Raw genomic sequence first — 22623 nt, forward strand, 5'->3', positions numbered from 1 at the left:
CAGAGTGAACCCCCATATCTGGACATCTTTAGAGGGTTCCTAGGAACAATACCCAAAAATTCCAGAACTTTTAGTGATACTTACCTTTCCGCAGGCTCCCGTTTTCGCTGCTTCCAAATTGAATATGGGGATAAAGCAGGCGCTCGCTCCAATATTTTAGCACCGGAAAAGCTGCGATGTGGAACAAAAAGTCCAGCACGGACTTTTCACTCCCAAATTGAATAACCCCCATAGTGTTCAATCCCCTAAAAATAAAATATGACTTTTGCAGCCATTTCAAAGACAAATTGTGAATTTACAACATTCTGTAATAACACTTTTGGGGTGATTAAATTCAGCGCAATTTGAATAGTACACAGGAAGGAGTACCCCAAGCTAGTCACTTGACCGCACTCTAAATTCCTGACTAGAGAATTGCTCACATCCTCCTGAGGTGCGAGCAGAATTCTGAAGATAATTAGAGCCGCAATTCCGGTTTCCAACTTTGTGCTAACAGCTTCGCGGTTGACACTTAAGGCTGCGACTGCCGGTTACTGCGTCTTAACTGGCTTAAGGAGCTGTAACCAGCATCTCCAGACTTAGTGCAGGGCACAGCACAGTCAATTGAAAAGCTCCAGGAACTCCTTGCCGGCACTTTTTAAATCGCACTAAATTTCACTGCCCCCCTTAGAACTATAATCAGGAATAATTGCAGCAGCTAGGCAATTGGAAGAGAACTCTGTTCAGCAGTACAAGAAAACTGAACTCCCTAGAATGACAGGTGAGCAGAGCTACCTTTGTGCCTGTTTAACAAGTACCCAGATAGGACACTATTCACTCAATTTTCTATTTAATGGCTTTATTTTATTAACCATCCCTACCACTACATAGACGTCTGAATCCCAAGCATTCAGCAGCTCCTAGATGACAGGTAGTCCCTAAATCGCACAGGGCGCGCGATCCCTATGGACTTTTCCTTTAACAAAAGGTGCAACTACTATTACAAGACATTCTGGTTGCTATGCATTATAGCACATTGTTGCGTGTTATTTAACAGACTTTCAAACAAAAAGCATGACATCGTCAAGAGTGGTGTAGAGGAGCCTTAATCATCTCATTTACTTTCAGTGTCAATTGCAGAGCAGCTTGTACAAACACATGATGCGAGTTTGTGCATCATTACATGTAAGGATTATGGACAAACTATACATCACACTGCATCCATACTGCTTCACTACGATGCACGGAGTCAGCCAGTGTGAATAGCTAAAAAGATGCACAGGGAGAAGATGAAAAAAATAGTGACACTGAAGCGATTCGAACCCACAGCCCTCTGATCCAGGGTCAGACGCTTTACCGCTGCGCCACAGGGTCCGCGGGATTACGCGCCCTTGTCTCCGCTGTACTAGGCACCAGCACATGCAGCGCGCGTCACCTCCTCCAGCTGCCGGCATTACGGAGCCCCGGTAGACTAATACCGTACTATACAGTAGCAGTGTTATAACGGTTGCAGATGTGTGAAGCTCTTGGAAGTGATAAGGTACAGTGATAAACGACCAATCAGCTCAAAACTGTCATTCAAACACAGCCTGTAACATGACAGGAGCTGAGTGGCTGGTAGTTTATCATTCAGCAGTATCACTTCCTAGAGCTTCATACATCTGCCCCAATGAGAGGGTGCAAAGTGTGGCTCTACGTCGCAGTAACACGGCACATTTGACACACAGGGAAACTTCGTGCGTGTGTACGCCGATGACAGGCATTACACAGAGCCTGTCACTGTATCAGGAGAAAACACCGAACCACATTACAGAAAAATCACCCCACACGCCGGAGCACACGCAGATAAAATGACAGACACGAAAGAACGCGATGTAAAAATCTCATGACCCCGACGTGATTCGAACACGCAGCCTTCTGATCTGGAGTCAGACGCGCTACCGTTGCGCCACGAGGTCCTCTGCTATAACTGTCCCCTCACTCCTGTATTACCCCAGCCTCACGCGTCTGTACTGTATACACTCCAACGCGCCCGGCACGTGTCACCGGCCACACCGGCTCCCGCTCCGTCCCCACTGCTCCCCTTCAGCAACGCTGGTCGTCGTTATAGCTGCCCACACTGCTATTACCGGTGTCCAGCCAACATACATAGTTAATAACTTGAGCAGACTGGGGCCGGTGCACCCGCTGCTCAAGTCCCTGCTCACCTGGAGGCGCCAGAGGTGTCACTATTTTCCCGCCACTCCCCCAGCAGGCTTTTAAAACTTCCCGCTGAGCAAACTATTCGAGCACAGAGAGGGGGAACACGCTGCCTGTTCCATCCTAAATTTGGAGGACGCCTAGGAGTAGAGGGGCTCCTAACCTGGCCCTAAATCCGTCATTATAGAAAACCCCTGTGCTCAGAGAGGTATCGGGGAAAAGAGAAGATAAGTCACATACATGGCACTCAAAAATACACCCCCCCCCTTCCATCTAAAATGGATGCGCCCAAAGACGGTGAAGTTATTGCGTACACAATACGTACGTACTAGGCCACTACTACTGCTGCACTAGTAGTCTTGTACTAGGGTGACAGGTGAGAGTCCCAGTTGTCAGTCAGACACATGATGGAAGAGGAGATGGTAACATGTAATGATGATTGGGAAGTAGTCTGTATAATAGGTCACTACTTTACTTTGCTGTTTGCAGACTTGCTATGTGTTCGCATTCTTTGAGATTAGGATTTTTATTTATTTACTATACACCCTTGCTACTATTGTAGTCTATAATATATTTTCATACAGTGTTATAAATTAAAAAAGAAAAGTATATTATCATGACACATGCACATCTATCTAACAAGGGTTCCAAAGCACACTACATGGGGATAAACCATACATAAAAATTACACAGTATACAGGTGACCAAATAGGACACTCAGTAATGCTGGGTACACACTACTAGATATATTGTTTGGTCGAACAATATATTGGTAGATGGTAGTGCATCGGCAGATTTCTACACCCGATATGTCTGGGAACGACGTCACAGATATATCAGGTCGACCCCGCAGCACAGCCGTGGCCAATATATCATGCAGATAATAATTGGTTCATCTGCATGTGTGTACGGGCGACCTGCTGACCGCCCATATACTGGATGCAGGACCGCCAACACTGACATCACAAATGAGTGGGCAAAATTAAACGCCCACCCAGTTGTGGTGTCTGGCCAGACATATCGAGCAGCCAATTGGTAAGTGTATTTAGCTTTCCAAATCAGCTGCTCTGTCTGGTAAACATGTACACAGCTTTATTGACAAGTTCACAAACCTACATATATAAGATGCAAATGACAATTGCATAGAGCCCACATAAGGAAAGATGGTCCTGCTTGCCAGAGCTTACATACTAGCTGGATGTAGGCGTACACAAAGAGGGGCAGGGGAGCAGAAATGAGTGGCGATGTAGAGAGGAGTAGAATGGCTGAGGGCTTTGTAGGTGAGAGAGCTACGTTGATGAACTGAAGAGGCACGAGACAGGAGTTTGGTTGGCCGATGAAGAGTAGCTTACAGTAATCTATGCAAGGGTGATAAGGTGGATACAGTAGTATCGGGAGAGAGATTGAATGTGGAGGGAGTACAAGAGGGTAGAAGCAATGATGACACCTCCACATGCCACTCAGACCTTAACACGTCCCTACATGACAGACGTCTTGACATGATGCCCACATGCCACTAACAAATCTCCCACCCCTTTTGCCTCAATAAGAAAACACATAGCCAAATCTTTCAGTAGTGATGTTGGCTCCATTTAAGCATATATCTCCGGAATGCTGCAGAGTAACACACTGCATGATGAGTGAGGTAATGCCGCACACAGTGAAGGTGGTGGTAACTCCTATGTGGCGGTGCAGGTAGCAGCCAGACCTAATGTATATAGAAAAGCTCAGCTATTCTGCTGCACTCTATTCTCTGCAGCTATCAAGTAAAAGGGGCAGTTACATCTGTGCATTATGTGGTTTTCACACAGAAATGCAGCTGCGTCCCATGTATAAAGCTGGCTCTATGTATTACACGATATACATTCATTTCACAATGCTTTTATTTGTGAAGCGCCTATGGATGGAGAATGTCTCTAGCAGTAGTCTCTAGGGCTGGGGTGAGCAATAAGCGGCCCCCTCCAGCTGTTGAACTACAGATCCCAGCATGCCTTGCAACAGTTTTAGCATGGCCAAATAGCAAGACTATGGCAGGGCATGCTCTAAGGGGTATATTTACTAAAGAGCGGGTTTATAGAAGTGGAGATGTTGCCAATAGCAACCAATCAGATTCTGCTTATCATTTATCTAGCACACCCCTGATCTAGCACCTTCTAGAAGGTAATAACTGGAATCTGATTGGTTGCTATTGGCAAAATCTCCACTTCTATAAACCCGTACTTTAGGAAATATACCCTTAGGAGTGCATTATGGATGAGGCCTTGAATGATGACCCACAAAAAAAAAAATCATTTAACCACATGTCTATTATGCTTTTTCTACCATAAATGCCTGCACATATCTGTGTCACAGGACAGATTAAAGGACTTCTTCCAATAGAATTCTGTAATGCAGTGGTTCCCAAACACAGTCATCTGGACCCCACACAGTTCAATATTTTGTTTGGGGAAAACTGGACACAATGATTAAAAAAAAAAATCACTGGAGGTAAATCCTATCACTTGCCGCAGGATTCGAGAAGTAGAAGCTTTCCTCTATCATTTTTTGGCCAGATAACCACAAAGATATTGGCTGGGAAAACACAATTTTTAGCAGTTTGGTGGAAGCACATTCAAACAGCCTTTTCAATTTTCCAGTCTACACCTAGAGGGAAACCCTGAGTTCTATCCTTTCCAGTGAACCTGGAGACATTACAGCACAGGTTGTCAAACTCGGTCCTCAGGACCCAAAACAGTTCATGTTTTCCAGGTCTCCTCACAGAATCACAAGTGAAATAAATAACCTATGAATCTTTTAAAATGTGTCAGTGAGTAATGACTACACCTGCGTATCTACTGGATGACCTGGAAAACATCAACTGTGTGGTGTCCTGAGGACCGAGTCTGAGAACCACTGCATTACAGAATTCTATTGGAAGAAGTAATTTCTCCTGTCCCGTGACACAGAGATTATGGTAGAAAAAGCATCAGGGGCATTTCAAACAGATTTCCAACTGAGGCCGCTCAGTCAATTAATTTATGAAAAGGTATTTCTGCGTGGAATCCATACAGTCCATTCTCCTGGCTATAGAAAGTGACTTTCTAGCTTCATTATATCTACAAAATGTATATCTCCAATTCATATTGTAGCTGAACACCATCAGTTTCTAGGATTTTTATGTGCTGAGAGACCATTTTAGTTCACGTATCCACCATTAAGACTGTCCTCTTCTCAGAGAGTAGTCACTAAAGTGCTGCTAGTTCTCATGGATGCTCTCTGTAAATAAAGGAAACATGGGTTGGCCTTGTCCGAAACACATTTTTGTAATAGGAAAGTCATAGTACATTGCCAAACAAAGAACAGCCCCGGTTATGAACATCCTACAGCAGGGGTTCTCAACTCCAGTCCTTAAGCAACACCAACAGGTCATGTTTTGTGGATTTATTTAATTATGCACAAGTGAGTTATTATATTTTGCTGGGTGAGTGATTATCCCACCTGTTTCCACAGACAAAAACCCTCAAAACATGACCTGTTGGGAAACCTTGAGGGATTAGAATCACTGTCCTACAAAAAGTATGGTTAAATAATCAATACAGCAAAAAAATCTAGTACCTCATCAAGCCTGGTAAAATATGCAAGATTGGAATCTAGTCTAGTGGATTTATTTTTCAATGTTTTTAAACAGTAGAGAGAAAAAGGCCTTGTATCAAGCCTATTGTGGCACCTTGGGATTTTAATCTAGTATTAAACATAGAAACATAGAATTTGACGGCAGATAAGAACCACTTGGCCCATCTAGTCTGCCCCATTTTTAAACATATTATTACCTTAACCCTTATTGATACTTCCTTCTTCTGAAAGATATCCTTATGTCTATCCCATGCATGTTTAAATTGCTCTACTGTCTTAGCCTCTACCACCTCTGATGGGAGGCTATTCCACTTATCCCCTACCCTTTCTGTGAAGTAATTTTTCCTCAAATTTCCCCTGAACTTACCACCCTCCAGTTTTAGAACATGTCCTCTTGTTCTAATACTTCTCTTTCTTTGAAGAATGTCTCCTTCCTTTACCTTGTTAAAACCCTTTATATATTTGAACGTTTCTATCATGTCCCCCCTATCCCTTCTCTGCTCCAAACTATACATAGTAAGATCTTTTAGTCTTTCCTGGTACGTTTTGTAGTGTAGATCTTGCACCATTTTAGTTGCCTTTCTTTGTACAGTCTCTAATGTATTAATATCATTCTGGAGATACGGCCTCCAGAACTGAACACAGTAATTGAGATGAGGACGTACCAATGACCTGTACAGTGGTATTATCACTTCTTTCTTTCTGCTACTGATTCCTCTCCCTATGCAACCAAGCATCTGACTTGCCTTCCTCATTGCTTTGTTACACTGTTTGCTTGCCTTTAAGTTACCTGAAATAGTGACTCCTAGATTACTGAAGAGGAAAGGGATCTAGGAGTCACTATTTTCAGGTGACTTAAGGCAAGCAAACATTGTAACAAAGCAATGAGGAAGGCAAGTCAGATGCTTGGTTGCATAGGGAGAGGAATCAGCAGCATGCTCTAATGGTGTGTACACACGGTACTACTTTTATGAGCGATTTGAACGATATCGTTCATATCGTTATCGTTAACTGTTTTGCAGTCACCAACCTGACAACGACCAATGTTGCGCGTTCCCGCATGAACGATAACAATATCTATGGTCTTTCATGCATGCAGGCCAACTTGGACGATTTTGTAAAGATTTGCCTGTAAAAAGATAGCTTCACTGAAATATCTATCATAGATATCTATCAGTGTGTACAACCAAAATCGTTTGACCTGCACTACAGGCAGTTGGCGGGAAATCTATCAACAATATCTATGGTTGTTCAAGTTGTTCCGTGTGTATGCAGCAAACAGTCTCTCAACTTGCTTACACTTACGGCTTCCAGACTACTTTATCCCGACTAGGGCCGAATGACAGGCGTCTAAATGTAGACGCCTGTAATTTGCCCGACGGCGGGAGACCGGCGCCCGGCATCCCAATAGAGCGGATGACGGGCGCCGCAGCGGACAGCTGCGGGGGGGGAGGGTTAGGTTTAGGGCTCCCGGGGGGGACTTAGGGTTAAGGCACCCCCCCGGGAGATAAGGGTTAGGCTAGGGGGAGGGAGGGTTAGGATTAGGCACCCCGGGGGGAGGTTAGGGTTAGGCACCCCCCTGGGGGACTTAGGTTTAGGCAGCGGGGAAGGCGGGGTTAGATTTAGGAACAAGAAAAATCCCTATAAACAGGCGCTACTATTGAGTTGATTAAATAAATAAGGTACCCGTCCTGCAGCTGTGGGGAGTTGTGTCAAAACTCCCAAAGAAGTTCACTGAACTCAAGAAGATTATATAGATAATTCACAGCGCAGGAACTCAGTGCCTCCAATATAATAGATAAAATATATTTATTTATAATAGAGGTGTTATATAAAAATAACCATATAATTACATGTAAAACAAATAAAGGATCAAAACCAAAAAAACAATGCTGTATAGACAATAAGTACTTGCATGCATTAATGTAAATTTGAATCAATGGATATAATCCGGCTGAGCTGGAGAAAAAAAGTGTTTTCTGCCCTCACTGGAGGTCTCCTAGGATGCTTGTCCCGGAATAACTTAATATCCCATTGTATGGATAAATCAGATGTAAAGCGCTAGCAACTGAATGCGCAATGGGAGAGTCCTATAGATGGATCAAAGAGGGCTCTCACCTATGTGTGAATGAGTGTCCAGCAACGTCCTTAATCTCCAAGGAACAAAGTGGATGCCGCGTGTATCTCCAGCTAACCAGCCGATGCTAGTAGCGAGTAACACCAGTACGGCTGGGGTCCAGGTGCGGCAGATGCAGCAGGTGCGGCGGTGATTCAAGCCGTGTAGAGCTCAGCACAATGGCAGAGGCAGCCTGGTAACCCGTCAGCCCGTAAGTTGGATCTATGTTGCGACAAGCAGGAATGATGTCCAATGCTCCCCAAGGGATGAAAGGATCCTGGCTGCTGGCAGTATTTTGCCGGTGTATGCAGCCGTCAGCACTGTTGGTCAGTGATCCTCATATAAATGAATGATAGCGGTAGTGCTGACGCGTTTCCCCGTGGCTCCTCCCACAGCTTCGTCAGAGGCATATACCGCTCACTCCACACATTGTACTTTAAATAGGGCTGCCAATCAACCTAATTTGTGGCAGCTGAGTCCAATAAGTCCATTTGTATCCAAATGTTATAAATAAAAGATTGTGTTTAGTCACAATTCAACACATTAAATATATACAAATATACATACATAAGTTATATACATAAGTTATATAGAAGGCAATCTATTATAAAAATATTTAAAGGCTAGTAAGTAGTTTATTACAAAGAAAGACTGAATTAATTGTAGTGGAATATATCTTGGATGTATATAATCCCAGTGCAATATATACTAATTAAAACACCAAATACATGAAATGTATACATTAATAACAACTGAAAATAATAAACATTAAAATGAATAATAAAATATATAAAATATCAAATATTATATATAATAATATGAATCATAGGAACTATATAATAAACTATCTTATAACGAATACTATATCGCCATTCCTAATCACAGGATGGAATTTAATTCTAATCCCTCATTAAGACCCTCAGGATATAAGGAACCCAATCTGAACATCCACAATACCTCTTGTTTGCAAAGTTTTTGAAATCTTGGACCCCCTCTGACATTGTATACAATAGTTTCCAGGCCAACCAATTTCAGACAATCAGGTTTTGCCCCATGTTAGATTTAGGCACTTAGAGGGGGGGTTAGGGTTAGGCACAGGGGGGGCGGTTAGGTTTAGGCACCCCTAAGGAGGGTTAGGGTTAGGGGGGTTAGGTTAGGTTAGTAAATATTTACCTTTAGGACGATCAGGATTTCCTCCTTTGTCGGGCAGCCGCTGTCGGGAATTGAACCGCCGGCCATGCGGCCTGCGGTAATACATATCACACCCTATTTACTAAAGTGCAGGTTTATAGAAGTGGAGGCGTTGCCCAGAGCAAATAATCAGACTCTATATATTATCTTATAAATAGTGCTAGATACATGATAAGCAGTAACTGATTGGTTGCTATGGGCAACACCTCCACTTCTATAAACACGCACTTTAGTAAATATACCAAAAGGTTTTTTCTGTTAGCTATCACTTCTACTAGTTGAGTGTTGTAGTAACTAAATGTAATGCTGTCCATCACTGTGATATCACGCTGACATTAAACTCCCCATGAGATAGACAGACCAGTTTTCTTACAGACAGTTGTCTGTCTATCTGACAGTTTTCTTTCTGTCAGATAGACAGATAGCATATTCACTATCACATCCGAACACCAATTATCACATCTGTTGGGCATACTAAAAGATTTCTCATGCCTGACAAAGCGATAATTGGTGCTCAGTCGTGGCGATAGACTGTGCAGTTATCAGGCTGATCAGCTGATAACTGGTGGTCGGACAGATAATTGCTTAGTATATAGCCGTCTTTAGGAGTATTGAGTCTTTTACTGAACATATTTATGGACAAAGTGGTGTTCCAAACTAATCCTTCTTAAGGTAGATTTAACTTTTCATATCAATTAGGAAATCATACTTGGGGAGGTGAGTTGCTGGGGGGGGATAATGTGCAAGGGGCACTACTATTGTGTGGAATACTGTGTTATATGGGGCACTACTACTATGTGGCATAATCTGTAAAGGGCATTACTGTGTGGTATAATGTGTAAGGGGCATTACTGTGTGGCAGAATGTAAGGGGCACTACTATGGCGTAATGTGTATAAGGGGTACTACTGTGTGGCATAATCTGAATTGGGTCTGTGTGGCATAATATGAATTGGCTCTGTGTCTGGGAAAATGTATGTGTTTCTTTTACCTCTGGGGAGCCCTTTTAAGATCTTGCTATGTGGACCACAAAGTTCTAGTAACGCCCAGGGGAGCTGATAGGGGGGGAGCGGGTACTAATTACCATGGCTTGTTGGAGGGGCCTCGCGGGGGCTTCGTCTGACATCCCCTCCTTCCTCTACCCGTCTGAAGCCCAGTACATGCTGCTGTGTGCTGGGCTGCAATGGGAGACTATTGCTGCTGTCTCCTCTGCCTGTGGGTGGGAGCGATTACACTGATCGCGCCCCCTGGATTTGCGCCTGGGTGAGGGACTCACCAGTGTGCAAATAAGGTGTTTTTTTTCTAAAGGGGTGTGAGCGTGCCTCCCACAATTAGGCCATGCCCCCTTTCTCGAGCGGATCTCTATTCCCCTGGTTACTCCTTTGCATGCACACAGAGGCCGACAGACATATTATCTGGCAGCCTGACACCCTGCAGATATTGCGGGCATACACTGTGAGATGTCTCTGTGAAGGAACAGGGGACATGTCTGTCAGTCGGACCAGCTGGGCATACACTGCCTGTTGCGGCCAACATTTAATTTACAATTAAATCGGATGGACATGCTGGACGATCCGGCATGACCGACCGATCGATATTTAACCCTCGGTCGCCCGTACACACACTTCAATTATCAGGGCGATCCACGGATATCGGGCGTATCGCCCTGATAATTGTATAGTGTTTGCCCAGCTTTAAAGTGCCCATACATGGTGCAATTTTTTTCACGATTTGGCCATTTTCGATCGATCGTAACGACCAATCATGTAAAAAGTGTAGTTTTCCTGGACGATTACGATGCCGATGCGCTTCCCCGGCTACATGTATCGGCATCGTAGATCAACTGAACCTGCAGTAAGATTTCAACCTATCGTGTACGATGTGACACACATTGTATGGTATTTTGCTTGATGAAGGATGCAATGTACGATGTCCCTGGCCACTCCCCTCCTCCATTTTGTGATAGACGACGTTGGAGAAGAGACAAGCAACAGCATGTGCATTGTGTGTCTGGCAGAGTTTGCTGATTTGGATAGTGAGTATCGCCTGTAGTATTCTACTACCACACCATTGTACACTCTGCACCACCAATGTGTATTAACCCCTGACACACCAATGTACCCAATGCCACCAACGTACTAGCCTATCCATGGTTAAAATCCACCGCACCCACAATGTACCCACTGCCCCAACCAATGTTATGACAGTGTAGCACAATGCAAGTTGTTCCCCAATTTCTATAAAAAAAAATGTTCTATGAAAATACACTGGTACAGGTTTAAAAATGTAATTAGAACACATTAAAAACATATAAACTAATTAAAATAATTCAACTGGTAAAACTTTCAAACTTTAAAATTCTAAATTCAATTTTTGTTCTGTTTTCCCACAGAGATGACCAGTGGAAGAGAGCGCCAATTCATCACCGGCTTTCTCGAGCACTATCGTGCACATGAATGTCTATGGCGCATTAAGGGCAAAGACTACAGCAATAAAGCCAAGAGAGCTGCTGCCATTGAAGAGCTCGTCACGTTCAGCTTGCCATACCATGACGAGGCTTGCCCGAAGTGGGTGAATGCAAAAATTCAGATTCTATGTACAGTCTACGTGAAGGAGAACAAAAAACAGCAGGAGTCGCGGGCATCTGGAGCAGGGGCAGATGATGTATATACCAGTACCTTGTGGTACTTCAACCTCCTCAAGTTCCTACACGAGCAGGAGCCACACAGAGCTTCCCAAACGCTTATGGTGGTTGCCAGTGTCCCTGAGGAGCAGGAAGAGGACAACGTAGAAATTGAACAACTGTCCTCTTTGGATGTGGTAAGTACAGACATAGGGCCTGATTCAGAGCCGGACGCAATTAGCGCTCGCTCGTCCAGAAAATAGGGGTGGCTATTCTAATGAACCGTTCGCTCTTCGCGGTCTGTTCACGCCTCTAGGTCTGAACGAGCGTACAAAACTTGCGGTCGTTTTTTGGAAAACTACGCCCCCTGGCTGCTCGCATCCTACGTCATGTCCGCTATTTATTAGATTAATCGAGTACATCGACCAGCGTATGAACTGCTCGCTATTCTTGTGGTTGGTTTTTGCTACCACAATCTTGCGAGCAGTTCTGGCTCTAGAATAACCCAGTGACGTGGTCAATGACGCTGCTGTTTTAATTATGCACACCCATAAAACGCCCGTTTTGACCTTTAAGCACGCCTGCGTTCGAATCTCCACTCCCCGTTTTCAAGCACCTTCCCCTGTTACCACCCACATACGCCTCTTTCTGTCACTCAAATTTTCAGGCATTCGCTATTTTGCGAGCACATGAATTTCGACCGCACTGACTGGTTCGCGCATGCGTATAACGATCCCTACGCATGCGCAGTTGGGCAAACATCGCTCGGAGCGAACGAGCGGCCGCTTACGAGCGGCTCTGAATCAGGCCCATAGTGCATACACACCATGCCAAATGTTTTTTAAAAGTTCAATAGTCCACAATTGTCCATATTACATTAGCAGATACTTGCCTCCTGTCATGGTACTACCCCCACTCCATTAAAGTAGGCCAGGTATTGCTCCCTGACTTGTTTAGCCCGCGCAGTCCCTGTTGACTCCAAAACTGCAGACGGGGCCACAGATGACATTTGCACTGTCTCCTGTGAATGGTCCGGGTCATCTGCCATAGCTGTGTCCCCAGCCATACTGCTCCTGTGTCCCCAGCCATGCTGCTCCTGTGTCCCCAGCCATGCTTCTCCTGTGTCCCCAGCCATGCTGCTCCTGTGTCCCCAACCATCGTCCTCCTGTGTCCCCAGCCATCGTCCTTCTGTGTCCCCAGCCATGCTCCTCCTGTGTCCCCAGCCATGCTCCTCCTCTGTCCCCAGCCATGCTCCTCCTGTGTCCCCAGCCATGCTCCTCCTGTGTCCCCAGTCATCATCCTCCTGTGTCCCCACATCATCCTCCTGTGTCCCCAGCCATCATCCTCCTGTGTCCCCAGCCATCCTCCTTAGTTCTCTCCAGACCATGCTGCCTGCCCGCATCCAGCTTCCGAAGCTTAGCTATACTTACTTACCATCTCTTAAGTGGATAGATCCGCTTCTTGCTGTGGCAGCACAGCTACAGTCGGGACGGCTCCTCAGTTTCACACGCAGCTATGTGGCGCGTGTGACGTCATGACGTCACACGCGGCTTATCTGTAAAAAAAATAAAACTTTATTCACTCATTGTACCGGGCAGCCGTCAGCAAGTGCCGGCGGCTGCCCTGCTCCGGACATCTACCTGGATAGGAGCCAACGTTCCTAGGACTCTAGTCCTGTCCTGATTTTACCCCTGGCCGTGGGTGGCACCACGGATTGCAAGTGCCAGCCCGGCCAATAGGTAGATACGCCCCTGAGTAGAAGTTTTTCGTAGTAAATTGTGGAGGACACAGCAGGCCAAGATGAATGAATCTATTCCACATGAAGATTTATAGCCGTATGGAAAATTCGGAAACGGTTGCAGAGAATGCCAAATGCGTTTTCAGCTATCTTCCTGCCCTGGATAGACAGTAGTTGAAGATGCGCTTTTCTTTAGTCTGGCCCCTTTGCGCATATGGCTTTAGCAAGTGTTCATGGAGAGCAAACACCTCGTCAGCAACAAAAATGTAGTTTAGGCCGTGCTTCATTGCCGCTGTAGTTGGCAAATTCAGACGCTTGGTGTTCAGTCTCTCGTAGAAGAGGGTTTGTTTAAATTACGCTCCATCAGAAGCACAACCATTTTTGCCCACATCAACAAAAAGAAATTCATAATTGGTGTTCACCACCGCCATGAGCACTATACTAAAAAAAAACCTTAGAATTATAATAAAAGGATCCGCTGTGGGCAGGTGGGTTAATGCGGGATATGTTTGCCATCAATTGCCCCACCGCAGTAGGGGAAATTCCACCTACGTTCAAATTCCTCAGCAATGGTCTGCCACTCCTTCACCGTTGTTGGGAACTGGAATAAAGAAAGATAAAAACAAAATATTAGAAAGCATGTTATTAGTATTAATCTTTTCTCTCTCTCCTCCAACAGTCTATACCACCAGACCTCGACCTTAGCTCTAGCCTGCAAATGGCCCCCAGAAGCAAGAGCGAGGCCGAATATACTCAGCCTGCTTGAAGACGACGTAGGTATCAGCGAAAGACCCAGGCGCAGCCAGATGTGCTCTTAAAACAAGTCAAGCAGGCCCTACAAAAGCTGCCGGACATGTTCGACCACCTGGGCACTCATATAGCAAGCAGTCTGCGGGAAATGGATGAAACCCAACAGATCCATGCACAGAGGATCATCTATGAGACAGTGATCCGGGGGGAGATTTAAGCAGCTGGGCACGAGAACAAGGCTGACCGATGAGCCTCTGCCCCTGACAACGGTGCAGCCACTTAGTTATGGGTCCTCCACATCTCATGCTTACCCGCCACCAAGCTACTAGGCCACACCACTAATGGGGCCAACCCCACTCCACCCTACACCCGATCCCACTTACCTTACTCCCGAACCCACCATCCTCTGAGGTTGTCTACAGAGTCATGTTGGCAGAGGATAAGGAACCATCACAATTTTAAAATTAAAATAATTTAAAATATTAACAAGTTTTATCTCTCCCAATAGCTACTGTATGGTATACGGTGCGGATGATGCAGATTGGACAGGGTAACTAAATGCATGGTGTAAAGACATATTGTTGTTTGCCGGGGCCTCAAGCTGGACTTGCGCGATGTGCTTCTTGGCCTATTCATTCCATCGTCTGACACACCGTATACCATATAGCTGTGTAGTAATTGGGAGAGATAAAACTTGTTGATATAGCAGATTTTATACATTACTAATAATATGTTGTCCTGAAAAGGATAAATACTTTTAGTAAGGTTTTTGCCTTCAGTATCAACAAGTTTTATCTCTCCCAATAGCTACTGCATGGTATACGGTGCGGATGACGAGGATTGGACAGGGTCACTAAACGCATGGCGTAAGGACAGATTGTTGTTTGGCGGGGCCTCAATCTTGTCTTGCGCCATGTGCTTCTTGGCCTATTCAATCCGTCGTCTGACACACTGTATACCATACAGCTGCCTAGCTATTGGGAGAGATAAATATTGTTGATACTGTATAGCAGTTTTTATACATTTTAAACCATATTAGTTTTGTTAAAAATTAAAAAGCAGCCATGTTGGTTTTGCTTTTAAGTACAAATATCCATGCATAACGTTTGCTAAGTTTATTGATATAGTGCCATGTTGGGTTTTTTTTTACCACAGTATAATAAAAAAACTAAATTCTTTCACCAGAAAGAAATGTGTAGTGTTTTTACTCACCTTAAAGTAGTGGAACTTCAGGACATTGACAATGGCATCACAGGTGTCCGGGATGATGCGCCCCAAAGCCTGGGGGGAAATGAAGGTTCCAAACTTCAGGTCTTCAAAGGATCAAAGGACCTTCCTGTAGCCAGGTACCTCAGGGTAGCAATGAGCCTCTCTTCAGCCGGGATGGCCCTCCTCCTGCCGGTGCCCTGCCTCAGGAAATAAGGGGTCACCAGACGCAGCAACTCCTGGAAGGTGGCATCATCCATACGCAGGTAGTTGCGGTAATCGTCCGGGTTATTCTCCCTAATCTCCATCAACAGGAGCATATGGGAGCAAGTCTCCCTCTTCATCAGCCACCCCTTCGTCCAGCTAGACCTCATCCTCCTCTTCTCCTCAGCTCCATCACCTTTCAGATTCAAATAGCCATAGGCTAGCAGAAGCTTATAGAGAAAGGAATCCATCACTACAGAATATAATGCAGAAAAACCCACTTTATACCCCCTAGTTAAGCCCTCCCATTATTAAAATTCCAGCAGATGCATCATGAGGTTGTTTGCTGCATACGATATATCATAAACTATTTTCAATTGTTTTACGACACATCTAATCTGCTCGTTTGTACAATCGTTCCATTTGTTGGCACAAATTGTAAAGAATTTCAAGGGAAATCGTTAAGAAGATCGTATCATATACAAATCAATGTATGGGCACCTTTAGTCATCAAATTTGCTCAGACCCTGGTGAAAAGGATACTTTTGTTGCACTCTTACAGGTTTTTGGCAGATTGCCAATTTCCACTTGAGCTAGCCCTGCAACCTGTGTAATTTAGTCCCCATTTTGAGCGATTGTGTGACAGTGTGTGGCCCTGATGAAGTTCAAACCTAGGCAAAAACATAATACTGGTCAAACTTGGTGGAGCCAGGTCCAAAACTCTGGGCGTGCACAAAGAGAAAAAGATGAACAGACAGATATTCTTGGCTCCACATGTTACATATAGAAGTGTAGATGATTTTGCTTTGAGCAGCTAGTGAAATTACCCTATTAATGTACACGACCCTTAAGTTGGCTACCATAGTCACCTCTTCTATTTACACTGGTCTCCCCATTCAGCAACCTCTCTTTGGGTCCAGTGTCAGCGCTCATGTCACTTCCGCCCTGGCTGTGATAACAAGACTGCAGGACGCGTGAGTCTGTATGCACCCCCAGCGCAGCACGTGTACTTCCGTCGGGCATCACTTACACGGACTGGTTTATACTTATTCCTGATCCCCGGACCTGGTAAGACTCCACTATTATATTGGTTGTATTTTATCTCAGATTACGCTTCTTGGGCTCTAATGTCCCATATGTTTTATCTTTTTATAATCCCTGTTTTCTATCTGTTATCGGATGCAGTGCTGGTTTAATTTTCTATTTTACAGGGGTTGATTCTAATTATACACAGCTTTCACCATTGGTGGATATTTTTGTAGTCTCTGGGGCAGATTCAATTGGGCGCGTGATGTTTAATAATTCTTCCGTTTACATTTCGCGCCACCTCGCGTCCATTTTCCGTTATGTGCGCTCCTGTTTTTCACGCTATTCAATTAATAAAACCTCGCACGCGTAATTTGCATAGGGACACGAGAGTGGCTGGCTAAAATTTCTTTACGCGTCATATAAATATTTCGCCTTGCGGGATTTTATCAGCCATTTTATTAGATGCTGCTGAGGAGAGAAGTGAAGGACGCGGACTCCTGTTTGGTGATATTTTACTAAATACCACATCTATTGCACAAGACCCCATCCATAGCACAATCCTTTTTCACAACACCACATCCTCATAGCACAAACCTTTTTTACAACACAACATCCACCTGACATCTACATTCACAACACACTAATAAACTTATCACAAACGCAACCCCACCTACTGTAACTGAACTACTCATCTCATTCTACAAAACACCAACACCACCTTAGCCCTCACAACTCTTGCTTTTTCATCACTTAATTTTCCCCCATTCCCCCCTCTACCTTCCTTTCCCCAACTAATCCCCCTCCCTCCCCTTCCCCCTCCTCAGTATTATAAACACGCACCCATTTATATAAACACACAAACACAAATCACTCAAAACCTTTTTCTTTTTTTTTTTTTTTACCCTTTCGTTATTTTTCTTTTTTTTTTCTTATTTTATTTTTTCCAATAGTATAAGATTTTGTTTTGTTCAGATTGTACTGTTTTTTTTGTTGTGCCTGTTTTCTTCCTCCCCCCCACCCTCTTTATTTAATAGAAATGGCAAGCTAACAGCCATCTAGTGATGATTCTGCAAATGAGGAATCCCACGATAACTACAGCCCCACCCAAGAACTGGAAGAGCAGAGAAAAAAGACGACGAAAGAAGCTTGGAAGAAATCAAAGACTAAAAAATCTGTCAGACCCCAACAGGAGGAGGATGATGAAATATCAGATGAACCAACATCACAAGGTAGAGGGAAGACTGTGAGGTTCAGTAATCCTGAGAACCTGTGTCTGGTGGAGGAACTTCATCGTCACTATGATAAAATCATTGGAAAGAAGGACTAGAACACAGCTCCAAGAGAGAAGTCAACAATCTGGTATGACATTGCATCGAATGGCCGAAGGACATACACCAAGTACTGTAGACAATTGCAAGAAAAGGTACCGTGATTGCAAATGGAAAGCAAAGGAGAAGATGGCAAAAGAAGCGAGATATGCACGTGGAACCGGTGGCGGCGCAGCGAAGAAGGTGAAGTGGTTGGACTGGGAAGAGAAGATGCGTGAGAAACTTGCTCCCCAAATGGTTGTAGGTGTTACCGGGACCGTGGATTCACTGAGCACATCCACCACGAAAATCACTGGTAAATGTTATAGTGCTTACTTTTTTTGAAAATGTCAGTATGATAAATATATATAAATATCATTTTTATGATGCTTGTAAATATATTTTATTGTTTTAATTTTGTAGACGAACTCCCAACAAGACAGAGTGATAACATCTCCGTGAGGATGCATGTCGTACCCGTTAGAAGTCCTCAGCAGAGTGGTGACTGTTTATATTTTATTTGTCATTTTAAAAGTGGTTGGCTTTGTTTTGTTATATGTCAATAGGATGTGTTGTAAAATGTATTTATCTAATTTTTTTTATTTGGGTAGGTATGTGTATAGTGTTTATTTTGTCTGCAAAGTGATGTATTTTATGTTTGATATCAGTGCTATTTGTGTTGGTATGCTGGTTGTGTGTAGTTTGTTTGTGTTTAAAAGTGGTATATGTGGTTGTTGTTTGTGTGTAATGGTGGCGCGTGCATTTGTATGTGCATTTTGTAGTACTTGGGGGGTTTGTAGGATAGTATTGTTTGTGTAAGTTTTTTGTGGAATCTGTGCCGGAGCATGTTTCTGGATCAATCTAATAGTTGTTTTATTTAAATCTTTAGGTTCAAAAACCCCAAACAGGAAAAAAAATACTTCCATCAAGAGAAGACAGAAGAATGATTCAACGAGACCTGTGGAGCCGTCACCGATCAGAACTCAAATGGATCAAGGTATTTTTAAATGTTTTTTTCTCCTCTCACTCTCATATCCAATCAATTATTCTGCACTCTATTCCTGTTTTTTTTTACTCTCTCTTCTTTCTCTCTCCCTCTTCCACTTCTCTCTATTCTCCTCTCTCTCTTCCTTCCGTCTCTGTCCTCGCCCACAATCTCCGTATTTCTTTATCTTCTCTCACTCTTTTCCCATTCTTTCTGTGTTCTTCTCCTGTCTCTATCTTCCATCCCTCTCTGTCCTCACCCACAATCTCACTTTTTCTTTCCCTTCTCTCTGGTCTCCTCCTCTCTCTCTTTTCTATCCCTCTCTGTCCTCACCCACAATCTCCCTCTTTCACTTCTCTCTGGTCTCCTTCTCTCTCTTCCATCCCTCTCTGTCCTCAGCCACAATCTCCCTCTTTCTTTTCCTTCTCTCTGTTCTCTTTCTCTCTCTTCCATCCCTCTCTGTCTTCACACACAATCTCCCTCTTTCTTTCCCTTCTCTCTGTTCTCCTTCTCTCTTTTCCATCCCTCTCTGTCCTCACCCACAATCTCCCTCTTTCTTACCCTTCTCTCTGTTCTCCTTCTCTCTCTTCAATCCCTCTCTATCCTCACCCACAATCTCCCTCTTTCTTACCCTTCTCTCTGTTCTTCTTCTCTCTCTTCAATCCCTCTCTGTCCTCACCCACAATCTTCCTCTTTCTTTCCCTTCTCTCTGGTCTCATCATTTCTATCTCTTCCATCCCTCTCTGTCCTCACCCACAATCTTCCTCTTTCTTTCCCTTCTCTCTAGTCTCATCATTTCTCTCTCTTCCATCCCTCTCTGTCCTCACCCACAATCTCCCTTTGTCTTTCACTGCTCTCAGTTCTCCTTCTCTTTCTTCCATCCCTCTCTGTCTTCACCCACAATCTCCCTCTTTCTTTTCCTTCTCTCTGGTCTCCTCCTCTCTGTCTCTTCCATCCCTCTCTGTCTTCACCCACAATCTTCCTCTTCCTTTCCCGTCTCTCTGGTCTCATCATTTCTATCTCTTCCATCCCTCTCTGTCCTCACCCACAATCTTCCTCTTTCTTTCCCTTCTCTCTAGTCTCATCATTTCTCTCTCTTCCATCCCTCTCTGTCCTCACCCACAATCTCCCTTTGTCTTTCACTGCTCTCAGTTCTCCTTCTATCTCTTCAATCCCTCTATCCTCACCCACAATCTCCCTCTTTCTTTCCCTTCTCTCTGTTCTCCTTCTCTCTCTTCCATCCCTCTCTATCTTCACCCACAACCTCCCTCTTTCTTTCCCTTCTCTCTGTTCTCCTTCTCTCTATTCCATCCCTCTCTGTCCTCACCCACAATCTCCCTCTGTGTTTCACTGCTCTTAGTTCTCCTTCTCTTTCTTCCATCCCTCTCTGTCCTCACCCACAATCTCCCTCTTTCTTTTCCTTCTCTCTGGTCTCCTCCTCTCTGTCTCTTCCATCCCTCTCTGTCTTCACCCACAATCTCCCTCTTTCTTTCCCTTCTCTCTGTTCTCCTTCTATCTCTTCAATCCCTCTATCCTCACCCACAATCTCCCTCTTTCTTTCCCTTCTCTCTGTTCTCCTTCTCTCTCTTACATCCCTCTCTGTCCTCACCCACAATCTCCCTCTTTCTTTTCCTTCTCTCTGGTCTCCTCCTCTCTGTCTCTTCCATCCCTCTCTGTCCTCACCCACAATCTCCCTCTTTCTTTCCCTTCTCTCTGTTCTCCTTCTCTCTTTTCCATCCCTCTCTGTCCTCACCCACAATCTCCCTCTTTCTTACCCTTCTCTCTGTTCTCCTTCTCTCTCTTCAATCCCTCTCTGTCCTCACCCACAATCTCCCTCTTTCTTACCCTTCTCTCTGTTCTCCTTCTCTCTCTTCAATCCCTCTCTGTCCTCACCCACAATCTCCCTCCTTCTTTCCCTTCTCTCTGTTCTCCTTCTCTCTCTTACATCCCTCTCTGTCCTCACCCACAATCTCCCTCTTTCTTTTCCGTCGCTCTGTTCTCCTTCTCTCTCTTCCATCCCTCTCTGTCTTCACCCACAATCTCCCTCTTTCATTCCCTTCTCTCTGTTCTCCTTCTCTCTTTTCCATCCCTCTCTGTCCTCACCCACAATCTCCCTCTTTCTTACCCTTCTCTCTGTTCTCCTTCTCTCTCTTCAATCCCTCTCTGTCCTCACCCACAATCTCCCTCTTTCTTACCCTTCTCTCTGTTCTCCTTCTCTCTCTTCAATCCCTCTCTGTCCTCACCCACAATCTCCCTCTGTCTTTCACTGCTCTTAGTTCTCCTTCTCTTTCTTCCATCCCTCTCTGTCCTCACCCACAATCTCCCTCTTTATTTTCCTTCTCTCTGGTCTCCTCCTCTCTGTCTCTTCCATCCCTCTCTGTCTTCACCCACAATCTCCCTCTTTCTTTCCCTTCTCTCTGTTCTCCTTCTATCTCTTCAATCCCTCTATCCTCACCCACAATCTCCCTCTTTCTTTCCCTTCTCTCTGTTCTCCTTCTCTCTCTTACATCCCTCTCTGTCCTCACCCACAATCTCCCTCTTTCTTTTCCTTCTCTCTGGTCTCCTCCTCTCTGTCTCTTCCATCCCTCTCTGTCCTCACCCACAATCTCCCTCTTTCTTTCCCTTCTCTCTGTTCTCCTTCTCTCTTTTCCATCCCTCTCTGTCCTCACCCACAATCTCCCTCTTTCTAACCCTTCTCTCTGTTCTCCTTCTCTCTCTTCAATCCCTCTCTGTCCTCACCCACAATCTCCCTCTTTCTTACCCTTCTCTCTGTTCTCGTTCTCTCTCTTACATCCCTCTCTGTCCTCACCCACAATCTCCCTCTTTCTTTTCCTTTGCGCTGTTCTTTTTCTCTCTCTTCCATCCCTCCCTGTCTTCACCCACAATCTCCCTCTTTCTTTCCCTTCTCTTTGTTCTCCTTCTCTCTCTTCCATCCCTCTATCCTCACCCAGAACCTCCCTCCTTCTTTCCCTTCTCTCTGTTCTCCTTCTCTCTCTTCCATCCCTCTCTGTCTTCACCCACAATCTCCCTCTTTCTTTCCCTTCTCTCTGTTCTCCTTCTCTCTCTTCAATCCCTCTCTGTCCTCACCCACAATCTCCCTCTTTCTTACCCTTCTCTCTGTTCTCCTTCTCTCTCTTCAATCCCTCTCTGTCCTCACCCACAATCTTCCTCTTTCTTTCCCTTCTCTCTGGTCTCATCATTTCTATCTCTTCCTTCCCTCTCTGTCCTCACCCACAATCTTCCTCTTTCTTTCCCTTCTCTCTAGTCTCATCATTTCTCTCTCTTCCATCCCTCTCTGTCCTCACCCACAATCTCCCTTTGTCTTTCACTGCTCTCAGTTCTCCTTCTCTTTCTTCCATCCCTCTCTGTCCTCACCCACAATCTCCCTCTTTCTTTTCCTTCTCTCTGGTCTCCTCCTCTCTGTCTCTTCCATCCCTCTCTGTCTTCACCCACAATCTCCCTCTTTCTTTCCCTTCTCTCTGTTCTCCTTCTATCTCTTCAATCCCTCTATCCTCACCCACAATCTCCCTCTTTCTTTCCCTTCTCTCTGTTCTCCTTCTCTTTCTTCCATCCCTCTCTATCTTCACCCACAACCTCCCTCTTTCGTTCCCTACTCTCTGTTCTCCTTCTCTCTCTTCCATCCCTCTCTGTCCTCACCCACAATCTCCCTCTGTTTTTCACTGCT

At 44.7% G+C, this 22623-nt stretch overlaps 1 non-coding gene across 1 annotated transcript; it reads right to left on the reverse strand.

Moving 5' to 3' along the window:
• Positions 1-1865: 1865 nt before the first annotated feature.
• On the reverse strand, positions 1866-1937 carry TRNAW-CCA (transfer RNA tryptophan (anticodon CCA)). The gene has a single exon. It is a non-coding gene; the product is annotated as a tRNA-Trp (tRNA).
• Between the last annotated feature and the right edge of the window lie 20686 nt (positions 1938-22623).

Source organism: Taudactylus pleione, unplaced genomic scaffold (genome assembly GCF_031769625.1).
Source record: "Taudactylus pleione unplaced genomic scaffold, aTauple2 ptg002050l, whole genome shotgun sequence".
Lineage (NCBI taxonomy): Eukaryota > Metazoa > Chordata > Amphibia > Anura > Myobatrachidae > Taudactylus > Taudactylus pleione.